The following is a 17,324-nucleotide window of genomic DNA, read 5'->3' as shown; positions in this document are numbered from 1 at the left end:
TAAGTCCACGATGTATCTGAAAAACCAAGCCACTTAATATAGGAAAATTCGCAAAATGGTTCTATCCACATATTCAGGTACTCCAAACATCCTTCATAGAAGATACTAACATGGCACTTAAAACCCTTCACCTTCAAAGCATAACCATTATTTTTCAGTTGAAATAATTTTTCTTTTAGCCTCAAAAATATAAAATTTTCATCTTTTCTGTGTTGAAGAACACCATGAAGGAAATCATTCATGACATCTATAATGGAATTTTTATCCCTTTCTAAGTTCGCAATTTAATTATGAAGAATGTCAACTAAAGATTGACTATGCCATAGATATATTTCATTGATATCGTCTACAAAGAATTTCTAAGGACTGTTAGAGGTTTGTTTTGTGACAGAAAGGATGATTTCAGAGCGGGAAATACCTCTGTAAATCTCTGAATAGCTAGAAATAGTGACAGCCATCGAGTCTTACTTTGGCTGAGAAGTTGTTGGTACTTTATTTCGACAAAATCACAAAATTTCTTCCAAGACTCAATACCGACAGTATATATTGAAAACTGGTTATATATTTTCATTATAATCCTTGTAAGTCAATTTGAAGGAGGTCAGTTACGTGCTGAACGCAGTTATTAAGAACATAAACAGGACATCCCATTCCAACCATTACCTTGTTAAGTACCATCTTCAGGTTAGCAAATACGTTATTTCCATCACCTCTTTTAATACCACCCAACGTAGTGTTACAATTATCAGCATCAAACGCCTCACATTTGTCCTTAATTATAACTTGTTAAGCACGTGAGCGATGTATGTTGAAATAGTTTCTGCAGTTTCATTTGTTCTACTTTCTATATTAATAAGTCTAATTTGCAGTCCTCCATTCCTGTGATCAAAGTAATGAACCATAATTGGGATCATTTTAATATTCCCATTGTCGCTTGCATCTGTCGACATACAACAAAAGGAATGCACTCCAGATCTTTCATGGTGCATTCTACTGAATGAAGTGCTAGAACTGAATTCACTATTGCTTCGGTTTTGGTACGTCCACATGAGATTTTCGATGCTATTGATGAGTCATGGAAAATTTCTCTCAACAGTCCACAGGTACAATCCATATATTTATAACTGCTATGGTGAAACACAGTAAGGTAAACAAGAGTTCCTTCAGCAACACTTATTTTTGTGTCCTGTTCAGCACATGGTTTTGTAAAAAATTACTCATTTTACCTGACGAACTTGCATCTCTAACAGACTTCATATGGTTTTCTGTTTTCACGTGCACTTCCAGGTCTCTGGCGCCATGATTTGTTATAGATACATGGGTCCCTGGGCAAGAAACCATACATTTTGCTTTCCATTGAACTCTTCCAGGACGAAAGCTCGGATGATTTTCTCGGAGTTTATCCGTAAATGCACACTTCCTCTTTGGCATGATCAGAAATTATCTTAAACAAAAGCGAAACAAAGAATGATCAGAACTCATTGTTCAGCTACCGCATGAAAAAGTCTTCACTTACGATACTGAACAATATTTCTGTGCCATAAGAAAAACCACAAAGCTTACCTAATAAGATGAATACGGAAAATAAAGATGCAGCTGAATGATCAACAAGTTCGCTAAAAACACGTGTATCACACGAAAGCAAACAGTACGTAGACATCACAACTATCCTTTGACCATAGATACTGCCTATGGTTGCAGCAGCTATCTCGAAGCTAAAAAGTCAGAAACATATTTTTTAGGCAATATAAATAGATATTTTCGGTTTTCTGAGCCCTTTTACCTAATAACAAATGACGTAATTCAATGACCGAAGTGAAAGGTACGTAAATTGTTGACGATACGAGATGAAAACAAAAATCAAAAGATCTTCATTAGAAAACCTCAAAAATGAGGACATTAGGAGAAATCTCAAAAATGTATGCGGACGGTACATTAAACGTCGAAAATGAGGTCATGTTCGTGTAAATGCGAACGTCTGGTAGCCCTATCGTTACCTGAACTTGTCATTATTTTGCGGGAAGAATGGTATAATACTCCATTGGAAACCATGCAGGACCTATATTTACCCATCTCGAGACTACTGGAAGCTGTTTTGAGTCCCAAAGGGCTTCTTATACCGTATTAGGCGTGGTAGTATGTTGTGTCTTTCATCCTTCCATATATTTGTCCACGTCCTGTACATCTGATTGAACCTACTTATCGTATTCAAAACTCTGAAGTTTTACCCCCATACGTCGCACAAATAATAAACTGAGTATACCTTGATTCCCTGGATGCGTCCTATCAAACGATCCGTCCCTTCAGTCAGGTTTTGCCATAAAATTCTTCTTTCCCAGTTTTATTCTACCATATACCTCCTCATCCGTTATCAGATTTACCCATCTAATCTTCAGCATTCGTCCGTAATAACACATCTCAAAAGCTTCTACTCCCTTCTTGACCAAATTGATTAATCTCCGCATTTAACATATGTATAACGCTGTATTTCAGACAAATACCTTCTGAGATGACTTCCCTAGTATTAAATTTATGTGCCATGTTAAGAAATTTCTCTTTCTCAGAAACGCATTCCTTACTATTTCCACTCTTCATCTCATTTTTCCTCTGCTTCGACCACAATCACCTATCTTCTGCCCCGATAGCAAAAACCATTTACTACTTTTAATGTCTCATTACCTAATCTGATTGCGTCATCATTACCGGATTTAATTCGACTACATTACATTACCCTTGTTTCACTTTTGGATTGAGTTCATCTTCTAAACTTTTTTCAAGACAATATCCATTCCGTTCAGTTGCTCTTCCAAGCCATTTATCGTCTTGATTTACCTGCAATGTCATTGTCAAATCTTAAAGCTTTTATTTTTTTCTGCCTGAACTCTAATACCCTTCCTGAATTTCTCCTAGCCTTTATTTAGTGCTTGTTTAGTGGATATATTAAATATCATTGTGGATAGGGTACAACCATGTCTCACTCCCTTCTCAACTACTGAATCCCTTCCATGTCCTTCGACTCCTATAACTGGCGTCTGGTTTCTGTACAAGTTGTGAATAATCTTTCGCTTCCTGTATCTTATTCATGCTACCTGCAAAGTTCCATAGAGTGGATTCCAGTCAATACTGTCAAAAGACTTCTCTTAATCTACAAATTCTATAAATATAGATCTGCTTTTATAGCTCTATCTTCTAAGAAAATTTTTATATAATACTTTCTTCAAGTTATTTTAATATGTGCAATTTCTACCGCCTCAGCCACTGTCTCCATTACTACCTGCTTACCCTGGGATGTCAATCCGCCCATGCTTCAGACGAATCGTTCTCCAAGCGGATCTGACAAACCCTGCCTTAGAGTCCGACAGCACCGCATCGACACTCTGCGATCAGGCCATATCCACTTGTAATGTGACAAATTGTTGAAGACTGTACCTCTTATCCAGGAGAGGATGTGCTATCGACAAGACGAAGCACTATACGCAGTATTCGTCTTAGCTTCTTGTATTTTCAGTACAATTTTGATCTTAAATACAGAGCGTACATGAAGTCAGGAGCACTTTCAATTATTTATTGCACAAGAACTAAAGATTGTACAGATGTCATACATATTGCATTTTGAAAATAAACTCTGAAAGTTTTTTTTAACAAACATTCGATATGCGAACCATGAGCGACCCGGCAGACGTCAGTGCGGTAATCGAATACGCTCCACATTCACTTCACTCACATTGGGACGCCCGCTTCTCTTTGCCACGCGCAAGCAACCCGTCGTAGCGAATTTGTTGTGCCAGTGGTAAATGGCCTTCCTGTTGGTGGCTTCTTACCGTACTTGGTTCTAAACATCCTTTGAACATCTGTAGCACAATTGTTTTTGTCGAACTCCAACACACAGAAAGCTCGCTCCGCACCTGAACTCGCCATGTTTGCGACTAACGCTGACTATCGGCAAACTACCAAACTGCCCTGTGGCGGTATGCATGAAAAGAAACTTTCAGGGTTTCTCTTCAAAGTAACTTATGTATGATATCTGTACAATGTTTGGTTCTTGTGCAGTAAATAACTGAAAATGTTCCCGGACTTAATGTACATCCTGTATTCAGGAAATTCTGTACATAGATAGACGTTGTGCGCTAAACACCGTCAGAGCATATGGTATATTCATTGTGCTAAACATATTAGGGCGAGGCGCATTTCATGATTTAATACACTCAACAACCTTACTGAGAGATATGAGGAGATCTCACTTACACACAGGATGATCAGAAACAGTCTGAAAAGCTTACATGCGTGTTGCAGGCTAAATCGTGCTGAAAAATGATTGTTAAGAAAAAATTCAATACGTTGCGCCATTTCCTAGTTAATCAGCATTGTAGTTAGCCAATCAGTTCGTTGCGTATGCAAATTCAAGCTGTCCGCCAGAGACAGTGTCGTCAAACGTTTTCTTCGTTTGGTTTCCTAATGGCGAACAGGAGAGCAATGCAAAAATTGGACCATGGGACGGTAGTAAGGATCGAACACGAGGAAACGGCTGACTAGTCTCGTCCGTTAACATCTACGCTAAGAGAACAACTGCCATTAACTCTGTCTGGCAGGCCGTTTGAATTTGAGCGCGCAATGGTCTGATTGGCCAATTTCAATGCTAATTAACTCGGAAACGGCGCAGCGTATCGATATTTTTTCTTAACAATTATTTCTCAGCACAACCTACCTTGCAACCTCTGCAAAAGTTTTGCAGACTGTTTCTGACCACCATGACCAGGGTGAGTCACGCAAAACGTAACACCCTTTTTATTTCATGGACAGTTCCAGGTATCGAAACAAGGTTTTGGGCAAATGATGGTACGCCACGGGGCATGTACTTCCATATGTGATAAAGAGTCTTCACTCGTGTATCGATCAATATACTGTAAAAAGTATGCTTTTCAAATACAATGATATACTTTTTAATGGCATGCAGAAGCACCTGAAAAGATGAATTAATGTTGAGGTGGAAACTCTTCCCAAAAGAATCCGAGAAGTATTCTAAAATTGAAAATCAAGTTGGCCGGAACTGGCTATTGAACTGTAAATATGCACATTACAGGCTAAGTCGTATCAAGCCTAGCGATTGTCTACTTGTCTGCACTGCAGAACTAGTAGGAACTGTATATATTATCGGTTGCTCATTTCTGCTTCAAAACTCCTTGCGTGCAGACATGTGCGCCAATGAGGAGAAGTTAGACATGCAACTTTTATACAGCGAATGTCAAGGAAATGCTGTTGATACGGTATTGCGATATAGTGATGTCTCTCCTGATTTTCGCTGCCGTTGCGACAGGCAGTTACTCGGATTATTAGGTCACTGGTGCGAATAGGCAGCTTCAACATGAAACAGACGACGAGGACGAAGCCTACAACTGACAGAGCACATGAAGAAGCTGTTCTGGCTACGATGCGTATCAGTCTGCATGATGGCCAGAGCCAAACTACCACAGATTGTGAGGTCAGACAGACGGATCTCTCATCCACATTAACTCCACCCTTATCACCTGTCATTACATTAGGCCCTCTGAGGACGTGAGTTCGAACGTCATAAAGAATTTTGTCGGTTTGCTCTGCAGCACCTGGGGGACGACACTACTTTTTTCCAACGTGTGCTCTTCACCGACAAAGCGACGTTTACGAACCACGGTAATGTAAATTTACGTGACATGCACTACTGGGCAGCTGAAAACCCACCCTGGCTTCGTAAGGTACAACACCAACAACGACCATTGAACATAAACGTATGGTAAGACTTCGTAGGAAATTCCATCCTGAGACCTTACTTCATGCCAGGGGTGTTAAATGGAAATACGTATGCACATCTTCTTACGAACATTCTATCTGTTCTTCTAGAAGAAGCACTGCTGCATAAACGACGGTGTGTGTGGTTCCAACCCAGCTCACTCTTTCCGTGTTACGACAGATGCTGAATGAAAAGTGTCCTGATCGTTGGATATGACGGTACGCTGAATTACAACGGCTTCCCAGGTCTCCTGATTAGACTCATCTTGATTTCTTTTTGTGGAGAGCACTGAAAGTTACAGTCGATCGTGAAGCCCCAACTATGTCAGACGAAATGCGCCATCGAATCGCCACAGCATGCAGCGACATATCATCCAAAGTATTTTCATCTGTTCATCTCTCTCTCGAGCGGCGTTTGTAAATGTCCCTTCCAGGCTATGGTAAACATTTTGAGCACATACTTAAGTAAAATGTAAAACTACGTTTCGTTATGAAAGATGTAGGTGTTCGTTTCTTCCGCGCACTGTTTGAGAGTGGAATAACAGAGAATTATAGTGAAGGTGGTTCGATGAACCCTTTGCCAGGCACTTAATTCTGCGATTTGCAGAGTATCTGTGTAGATGTAGATATCCCCTGTTCCCCAAAATTTCCGAGATAGAATACATTTAATGCGGATTATTATATATTTTATGTATTAATCAAACATTGTCATTGTTTACATCGCACCACAGTAAGGCAGAGGAAGTAGAGACAAATAGTTTGATACAGTTGTGGTCTATCAAGTCGGGAAACTACCTCAGATTGCTCTCCAGTACTACCTAAGCCACAGCACATGCGCGTCGTGCAAGATTTTCAGTATTCTACATCTGCGTCTACATCTACATAGCTACTCTGCAAATCACATTTAAGTGCCTGGCAGAGGGCTCATAAAACCACCTTCACAACAGTTCTCCGTTATTTCACTCTCGAACAAGGCGCGGAAAAAACGAACACTTAAATCTTTTCGTGCGAGCTCTGACGTCCCTTATTTTATCATGATGATCGTTTCTTCCTATGAAGGTCGGCGGCAACTAAAAATTTTCGCACTTTCTTCGCCAAAACTACCATGTCGTTATAACTAAAGGGCAAGTCCGCGTGCTTAGCTTAGTGGTAACGTGTCTGCCTATCATGCAGTGAGCCCAGTTTCAATTCCCAGCCGGGTTGGAGATTTTCTCCGCTCGTGGACTGGGTGTTGTGTTGTCCTCAGCGTCAGCGCCGCGCACGTCGCTCAATGTGGCGTCACCTGAAATAAGACTTGCAACCCGACAGCCGAAGTTTCCCGGACGGGGCCTCCCAACCAACAATGTCACACGGTTATTTCATTTCAGCTAAAGTGCAGCTAATCTCAGAGATCCAGTGTGGGCTGCAATTATCGTATGGCAGCGAAATTTGGTAGATACGCTAATGGGTTAATGTGGAACCGATTTATGCTGAAAAAATTAGTTCCAATTTTGACCACCAGGTGCAAATTTGGTGTTGTACGGCATCTCGAAGACGTCTCCGGTGTTCATAATGAAAGAATTTTGTAAGCGACGGTTAATAATAAAATCAACATTATGCCTTTATCACGTGTTTGGCCTTTCCTGCCCACGTCCCATCCCTAATCCATTACATATGGAAGCATTTCTATGTCTTTCTTGCATTCACAGCGTCATAGTTGCACCTGGGGCCAAAATTGAAATTTATTTTTTCCAGTGTAAATTGGTTTCGCATTAACACATTACGATAATTACATATCACTGAGGACCTCTGTGAGTAGCTGCACTTTAATTATAACCACCCAGCGTTAGTCCTAGAGAAAAAATGTATAGGACCATTTTTATAGGGAATTAAATATAGTTTAATTTTTCGCTTTTCGCTAGAGGGTGCGGTTTTCGAGTTATTCAAGAAAAACTTATGGAATTGACCTTCAAACTCAGCCCCCACCAGTCAGGATTTCAACTATGTTTATCATGACACTCCGTCTTATCGCTGTACAAACTTATGCGGCTGCACGAAATATTTCCCACATTCGACCTTTTTGTTCTTCATTGACTGGCATTACGTCGCCACCTGTTTAGTCGAGCGCTTAATAATTGTAAAATCAACGTTTGTGTTAATTTTACCTAAAAATTTTGTGAATTTTAACAGCGTAAAATAAACAATTACATCGTTGTATTCGTCAGGCTACTACTGTGCTTGGAAGCTTGGAAGAATAAAGTTTGGATCGAATTGTCAACGTAATTACTTTTAGCGTAACGTTTACAAAAGACGTTTTTCTTTCACTACCCTTACGGGCACACTTAAATTAATAACCTTAACGAAACAGCCGATTGTGCTGTTCGGGTAATAGCCCAATCAATAGAGACCAAAAAAGTCGCATATTGGGAATAGTTCGTGTAGTAGGAAATTTTTGTACAGTGGTATGAGGAAGTGCCGCGAACAACATACTAGAAATTCTGACTGGATGGGGATGAGTGTGGGGTCGGAGATATGTTTGAAGCTCACTTTTGTACGTTTTTCTTGAATAACTCGGAAACCATGAACTCCATCGGAAGGTTGTCCAAGTACGAAATTCAGTTACATTAAATTTCCTAAAAAAAGGTCTTGCTCATTTTTTTCTCTAGGACTAATAGTTTCCTCGTAGCGAGCGAGACGACATGAAAATCTCGCACGTGGTTTATGAATGCCCGATATACGAAGGTTATTCGGAAAGTAAGGAACGATCGGTAGCGAAATGGAAAATACAGTGAAAATCTGATGAAGCTTTGCACAGATGCGTTGGGCACTGTGTCTAGTACGCCCGTCGATCGCATCATGTCGCTCTTTCCAGTTCTGAGCTCGCAGTTCGTAATTGGCTATCCGTGAGGTTCATCTCTGTTCAAATGAACCGCTGCCTATGAAGACAATATTTTGACACAGACAACGAGCTGCAGTCCAGAGTAGAAAATTGTCGAAAAGCACTGGTGGCTGTCTTCTATAACGAGGGAATTGAAAAGTTGGTACAACGCTACGACAGATGTCTAAGTCTGAGCGGCAACTGTGTAGAGAAGTAGCTGGAAGGCGTAGCTAACCTTTACAAATAAAACAGTTTTGATTTTCACTGTAGTTTCCATTTCGCGACCTATCGTTCCTTACATTCCGAATAGCCCTCGTAACATTGCAGGCTGCATAAAACGACATCGATGTGGGCAGTTGAATCACCCTGTTTATATATGGTGTATCAGGTATAAGTGCAAATATTTCTACTGGTGACGGTGTATTGAACAACATTACATCAGTATTCACGTCATTTGCACGCTAATAATTGTAGCCATTACAAGTAGTATGTTTTTAGGTTGGTTACCATCTCCAAGAGCATGTGTCAAGAGCAAGCTGTTAAGGATTACTTTCCCCTGGGCAGCAGGTCAGGTACTGAAATGTGGGCGCATGGACGCAAAACATGTACTCTATACTGACAAGCATAGCCCACCTAGTGGTGCAGTAAAAATGTGCAGAAAAGAAAACACAAAGGAATTAATGAAACGAGCTGCCAGTGGACATTGATTAAATCAATGGGGAAATTTGAAAATTTGTGCCGGACTGGGGTTTGAACCCAGGTCTCCTGCTTACTAGGCAGATGGGCACAGAGGTCATCACAACTGCGTGGACTACCCTATCACGCCTCCCATCAGACACAGATCTCAACTTACCCACACACTGCTGATGTAGTGCTCTCTCCATTATCCTCATTATTCACGGCACTTCGCCGATTCTCATAAGAGTTCGAGTGTGGTGTGCATCTGCAATGAAGTGATCATTGGCAATTCTCATGTTAATTACATATGTGGTGTCTGTTCTTTCGGACATGTCAGAAGGACCAATACCGCATATATATATACACAAAACATCAGTTTGTAAAATTTATGTCGTATCTGTGCGAAGACTTTTCGACGCAGAAGAAAAGCAGAATGTTTCACAGTCTTTGCATAAAACGTATAGGGGTGATAGGGCATATCATGGAGAACAAATATGCTCGCCGAATCTTTCTAGCGAAGCTAGAAATATTTTATCATTGGCTATATTCCTTAGAAGCGGCAGGGCGTAGGCACCCCGTTGCATGCATGTCCAACGTAGGTTGCCCATAATCCAATAATAAGCTACATTTGAAAGTTGATAGGCTGAGCAATATTAATGTACCTCATTCGCTCCTGAAATATATTTCTCCGCTTAGAAACGCTCATTCTTGAGGTTTTGAGCTTGAAAATCACTCTATCAGTTTATTGTGGTTGGTGACCTGCAGACGCAGCACACCTGGTCAGTAGAACCTGCCAGTTCGTTGAAATCTCGTTGTCATCCCAGGGCCGGTGAATTCAATAAAAAGACGCCTAGTGTCGCCGGGAAGCGTTAGAGAATATTTTGTCTCTACCAAAAGTTGTTTGTAATCACGTGATCTGTCACCCATAGAATTTTATGCGAAGACTGATACACCGTGTATATATCACATCCATGACATGAGCCTGTATTCTCAGACTTTTTGCTTTCACACACTTGGGTCTCCCAATACTTCTTCATATTTTCTCGACAATATCACTGGATTCTTCACATCTTTTTCTTTTTTTTCTGCATTGTCGGTGTTGTTCTTGCTTTGTAGCTTCAAACGTAGCTACAGACTCCAAGGGTGCTGGATTCTTGAATTCATCTACTAGTAAAGTTTTTGTGACGTCAACAGCGTGATTCAACTGAGCAATTAGAGGAAAGTGATATTATTTGCACATATTGCGACACTGTTCATTCGTTTATGTCACTTTGGGAGCATATCTGCGATGGTACGCAAACTTCCACAAATAGCTGTGATGTATTTGAATTACGCTATTAAGCATGTGCTGGACGTCGATTCGAATTCTACACAAACATTTTTTGTGGAGGATTTCCCTTTGTTTGTTGTGCGAAAGCGTCGCTGCTGCTTTTAGCTGACACAGCTCTCCGTGGTGCACAAACATGTTCCACTTACGCATGTGACGTGACATATCACCAAAAGCCGTAGTCTCCTCAAAGAGCTCGCCCGGCGAATTCAATTTAAAACATCCCTCGAGACACGTGGCGGAATACTCACTAACTGTCATTTCCTTCCCTAATTCCGTATTAAAAGTCGGAACTTCTTTTCCATATTACGGTGTAAGTGTCCCACCGACTATCGCCTGAGTTTTCACAGGCTTGAACTTCAGCAAAGATTTGTTAGCCACTGTTTATGAACGGTAATTTAACGCGTTATAAACAGCACAAGCATTCACAAGTCAGACCTCGACTATGTGCTTCCGTTTCGTCCCTCGCACATCGAGCAACTACATACAAGTACAGTCTCTCTGATTTTACTTTCTGTCTTTATCTCTCTTACATTCTCGCTTTCAAATAGTTACTAAAGCCGTAGACCTGAAACATCTGCCATGTACGATCACAGAGAAGATGATTTTAGCTGTCTAAGTGTAACGCAAATGTCTAGGATACACCTCTTGAAAAATAAACTTGCACTAGTATCAATGAACCCTCGTCGTCTCAATATTCACCATCCTTCAGAAGTATTAATATTTTCCCCCAAAGACAGACGGGTAGAGAGAGAGCCAAACTACTAAATTCTGCCTCTCGAAACTGTTTCTCTGAGGAACACCGTAAGGAAGGTTCCTCCCCTCATTCGTCGCACGAAAGCCGAGGTGACAGATATTGAAATAAGAACAGAAATCTAGCTACTCTCGCTCAACGTAAGACAGGCATCTCGACGTGATGAGACACCAGTGCGGTTCTATACAGATACCACCTCCCCTTCTAGCGGCAGTTTATCGCCGGCACTAGATCGACGGAGGGGTGCAAGCGACTGAAAAATGCTACAGTTCATTTATACTTTCAAGAAGGGTCGTGGGGAAGATGTTTCCTTTGCCTCTCCGAGCGCCACTTAACCACAGGGTTAGCTAAGTTACACTATAGCAGCCCACTCATGCAGAAATAATATGTGAAGAGGAGTTGTTACATAGAAGGTGCCAATTATTTAACTATATGAAATAAAATCGTCACAACTTCTGAACGGTTTGCGCCAGGACGTTCAAACTGCACGCTTGGCCGCGGGGCATGATGGGAATTGGTATGCGCTGCATGGTTTGGTTTAGCGACGAAGCTCACTTTCATTTGGATGGGTTCGACAATAAGCAAAATTGGCGCATTTGGGGGACTGAGAATCCGCATTTCGCGATCGAGTAGTCTCTTTACCCTCAACGGGTGATTGTGTAGTGTGTAATGTTCAGTCTCGGAATAATCGGTGGGATATTCCTTGATGACACAGTGACTACCGAACGGTACGTGAAGGTTTTGGAAGATTACATCCTCATTATCCAAAGTGGCCCTAATTTCGACAAGATGTGGTTCATGCAAAACGGAGCTCGACTACATCGAAGCAGGAGAGTGTTTGATGTCCTGGAGGAGCACTTTGGGGACCGCATTCTGGCTCTCGGATACCCAGAAGACACTGACATGAGCCTCGATTGGTCATCATATTCTCCGGATCTGAAGACGTGTGACTCCTTTTTGTGGTACTATATTAAAGACAATATGTACAGCAATAATCCCAAAACCATTGCTGAAAACAGCTATTCAGGAGGCCATCGACAGAATCGATGTTCCGACACTTCAGCGGGTCACGCAGAATTTCGCTATTCGTGTGCGCCGTGTCATCGCCAATGATGGCAGGCATATCGAACATGTCATAATTTAAATCCGAATATCTGTTGTGACGCTTATGTGTTAAATAAAGTGTGTGTACTCTGTAGTTGTAACTAATTTACTTTTTATTCGTATAGTTCAATAATTGTCACCCTGTATATTACGACATAATACAAGTTCAAAAACATTGAGACAAGTAAATTTTGTAGTGGTCAGCACATAGAAGTGTGTGCTTGCGAATTAATACTGGAAAAACGTTTACTTTCGATCGTAATTTTATATAGATCCCAACTGGGAAATTTCGAACTGTTTATGAGGAATCTGGATTCCTTATTGTGTTATCTTTCAGACAGCAGCAAGCAGTTAATAGTCTGTCGTGACTCCAGAGTATATTTTCTAAAGGATTCTTGCAGGAAAAATGATCCGGAAACCTACAATTTGATCTCAACAATTAACTTTCGGAAACGGGTGGATAAAGACAGTAAAACCGTAATAGGTAATGCTTTCTTTGGTGAAGGAACATAGAGCCTTGCAGTACGGATACTCCGCAGTGGAAATCAGTTAGAATAGTCAATTACTCCAGGACGAATGTTCTTAAAAACAGTTTACAGGAGATGACCTCCAATGAAATTTATAATGAACCGAATGCTAACACAAAGCATAATCTATTCCATAATAAATTCTTATCTTTATTTGAACATAGTTTTCCGTACAAGCTAATCAGAAAGGACATTAAAAAGCAATGTAAAAAAAGCATAAATCAGTAGAGGGTTTAAAGTACCCTGTGAAACGAAAAGGGAAATTTATTTTTGGCAAGAACAAGTAAGGATCCTGCAGTAGTTGCATATCACAAAAACTACTCAAAATTACTAAGAAAGGTTACTAAAAAATCAATAAACATGCACATGATCTCAGAAATCAGTAACTCAGACAACAGACTTCAGGCTATATGAAAAGTGAAACGAAAGCAAGAACAACCAGGATAACATCATTATTGGACTGAATGGGAGGGCCATAAATGACGAGTATTTAATAATCATTTCTAAAATATAGTATAAAGCATACGGACAAACAGTTCGCGAGAAAAATCATAGCACTATGCTGAAAAAGTAACTCTCATAAAATTCATTCCTACGAATGAATCACAAACTTGTCCTTCTGAAATTAAGAAAATTATACTTTCTCTCAAAAAATAAAATCTCATCTGGTTTCGATGGTATTTTCAATAAAGAACGAAAGATTTATTCCCATACAGTAAGCTCACTCTTATCTGAATTATGTAATGCACCACTAACTGAAGGCATTTTTCCAAATATACTGAAAGATTCGTTGTTAAAACCCTCTTTAATAAATGTCAATATCTCCAGAACTGTTTCACTGCTGACATCATTTTCCAAAAATTTTGAGAAGGTGATGTATTCTAGAATAGTATCCCACCGATTCCACAATAATCTCGTCAGCAAATCGCAGTTTGGGTTTCGGATGGGTTGCAATACTGAGAATACTGTTTACATGTTAACTCACCACATTTTACAAGCGTTAGATTTTAGATCAGAGCCAATTAGTATTTTCTGCAACTACACGACGTAATCAAAAGTATCCGGACACCCCCAAAAACGTACGTTTTACACATTAGGTGCATTGTGCGGCCACCTACTGCCAAATACTCCATATCAACGGCCTCAGTAGTCATTAGACATCTTGAGTGAGCAGATTTGGGCGCTCCGCGGAACCCGCGGACTTCGAACTTGGTCACGTGATTGGGTGTCACTTGTATCATACGCCTGTACGCGAGATTTCCACACTCCTAAGCATCACTAGGTCCACTGTTTCCGATGTGATAGTGAAGTGGTAACGTGAAGGGACACGTACAGTACAAAAGCGTACAGGCCGACCTCGTCTGTTGACTGATCACAGACCATGGTTCAAATGGCTCTGAGCACTATGGGACGTAACATCTGTGGTCATCAGTCCCCTAGAACTTAGAACTACTTAAACCTAACTAACCTAAGGACATCAGACACATCCATGCCCGAAGCAGGATTCGAACCTGCGACCGTAGCAGTCGCGCGGTTCCGGACTGAGCGCCTAGAACCGCTAGACCACCGCGGCCGGCACCGACAGTTGAAGAGGGTTATAATGTGTAATAGGCAGACATCTATCCAGACCATCACACAGGAATTCCAAACTGTGTTAGGATCCACTGCAAGTACTGTGATAGTTAGGCAGGAGGTGAGAAAACTTGGATTTCATGTCGAGCGGCTGTTCATAAGCCACACATCACGCCGGTAAATGCCAAACGACGCCTCGCTTGGTGTAAGGAGCGTAAACATTGGACGACTGAACAGTGGAAGAACGTTGTGTGGAGTAACGAATGACGGTACACAATGTGGCGATCCGATAACAGGGTGTGGGTATGGCGAATTCCTGGTGAACGTTATCTGTCAGCGTGTGTAGTGCCAACAGTAAAATTCGGAGGCGGTAGTGTTATGGTGTGGACGTGTTTTTCGTTGAGGGGGCTTGCGTCCCTAGTTATTTTCGGTGGCACTATCAGAGCACGGGCCTACATGGATGTTTTAGACACCTTCTTCCTTCCCAGTGTTGAAGGGCAATTACATCCCTGTAATGGACTGGCCTGCACAGAGTCCTGACCTGAATCCTATCGAACACCTTTGGGGTGTTTCTGAACGCCGACTTCGTGCCAGTCCTCAACGACTGACATCGATACCTCTCCTCAGTGCAGCACTGCCATTCCGCAAGATACCTTTCAGCACTTGTTTGAACGTATGCCTGCGAGAGTGGAAGCTGTCATCAACGCTAAGGATGGGCCAACGCCATACTGAATTCCAGCATTACCGATGGAGGGCGCCACGAACTTGTAAGTCATTTTCAGCCAGGTGCCCGGATACTTTCGATCACATAGTGTATTTAAGGCATGTGACTGTATGAATCACAGTATCCTCCTAGATAAATTGAAGTTTTATGGGACTGACGGTATAGCCAACTAATCGATAGTGTCATATGTAACCAAAAGAATGCAGAAAGTTGTACTTAGTAATTTATCCAATATAGTCTGGGGATCTGGGGACATAATTCTCACTGCAGAGAAATCTCGTATGAGGTTCCCAAAGGTTCAGTCTTAGGTCCACTATTGTTCCTCATATATGTAAATGGTCTTCTGACTAATTTGTAACAAGCAGAATTAGTTCTTTTTATCGATGATACCAGTATTGCAATCAATCCAAACATACATACAGAAATAGAAAAACTGGTAAAAAAGTTCTTGAAAGTATCATTGACTGCTTTTCTGCGAATTGTCTCATCCTTAATTTTAAAAAGACGCAACATATTCAGTTTTTCACATCTAGAGATACTACGCCAATCATAAATGTAACTCATGGTGTGGAAATAATAAATGGGGTGGACACTTCAAAACTCTAAGGTGCCCATATTGATGAGAATTTAGATTCGAGAAAGCACATTTTGGAACTCCTAAAACAACTTATTTCAGCTACAGTTTCACTTAGAATCATTGAAAATCTTAGGGAGAGACAAATCAGTAAGTTAACATATTTTCATTCTGTACTGTTATATGGAATAATGTTCTGGGAGATCTTTTCGTAGACATCTGTTTAAGGAGTTCGGCATTTTCACTATTGCCTCACAGTATATTTATTCTCGCACTAAGTTTGTTGTAAATAATCCCCTACAGTTCAAAAGCAACAATAATGTGCATAATTACGATACCAGAAGGAAAAATGACATTCATTACTCTACATTACGGTAGTCTTTAGCACGTAAATGGTTGCACAACGCAGCAACAAACATTTTTGATCATTTACCCTGTAGTATAAGATTTCAGACAGTCAGCAAACTAAATATTTGAAAACAAACTGAGAAAGTTCCACTTTGGTGACTCCTCCCATTCCGTAGAAGAATTTCTACTGTAACGTGTAAAAGGTGGTGGGTAGGACTTACTAACTCACAACATATGTATATCCTCTTTGTTTTTGGAAAAAAGAAAAATAGCTCAGAAACGTTCAGAATGTAACCACATGTACAAATTAGATTGGATGTGAATGTAAGATGACTCGTTCCATAGCATATATGAAGATGGTATCTGTTCTTTCAGACATGTCCGAAAGAACAGATACCATCGATGACCATGCAGCTCTCTTGGAGTGAAATGATAATTAAATCAAGACCCTAAGCTGTTGTCAGGCGTTGATACACATCAACGGGGACAGTTGAAAATGTGTGCCCCGACCGGGACTCGAACCCGGGATGTCCGATAGGACAGATACCATCTTCATATATAGTTAAGGCTAACCGGCCATTGACCTTCTTCTTCTGTGCTGGATGCACACGCATTGCCCGAACTCTTACGGGACTCGGTAAGATTGTCTGCAGCGAGTAATGAGTGTAATGAGCAGGGACACTACGAATGTAGTGTGTGGACATTAAGTTGGGAATGTGGGTCTTACGGGGAGCGTGCAAGGGATAAATCCCTACAGTCGCACTATCCTCCGTGCCCCCGGTGCCTCAGATGGATAGAGCGTCTGCCATGTAAGCAGGAGATCCCGGGTTCGAGTCCCGGTCGGGGCACACGTTTTCAACTGTACCCGCTGATGTATATCAACGCCTGTCGACAGCTTAGGGTCTTGATTTAATTATCATTTCGTTCTATATCATTCCGATCTATCGTTCAAAATGATACAAGGAAGATGAAACTAAGTTGCTTATAGGCTTAAATATCTGACATAGGTCTGTTGTAGAATTATTCGGCAAGTGTTATGCGTTCGTTTTTTGACCCTTTTGGAGAAGGAACATTTACCGAATAGAAATCAATACCG

The 17,324-nt window shown here is 41.0% G+C and overlaps 1 non-coding gene across 1 annotated transcript; it reads left to right on the top strand.

Moving 5' to 3' along the window:
- The first annotated feature begins 17,001 nt into the window (after positions 1-17,001).
- Positions 17,002-17,076, top strand: Trnat-ugu. The gene has a single exon. It is a non-coding gene; the product is annotated as a tRNA-Thr (tRNA).
- Positions 17,077-17,324: the final 248 nt, after the last annotated feature.

This window comes from Schistocerca piceifrons, chromosome X (genome assembly GCF_021461385.2).
Source record: "Schistocerca piceifrons isolate TAMUIC-IGC-003096 chromosome X, iqSchPice1.1, whole genome shotgun sequence".
NCBI lineage: Eukaryota > Metazoa > Arthropoda > Insecta > Orthoptera > Acrididae > Schistocerca > Schistocerca piceifrons.
This window is presented reverse-complemented; position numbering and strand designations above follow the sequence as displayed.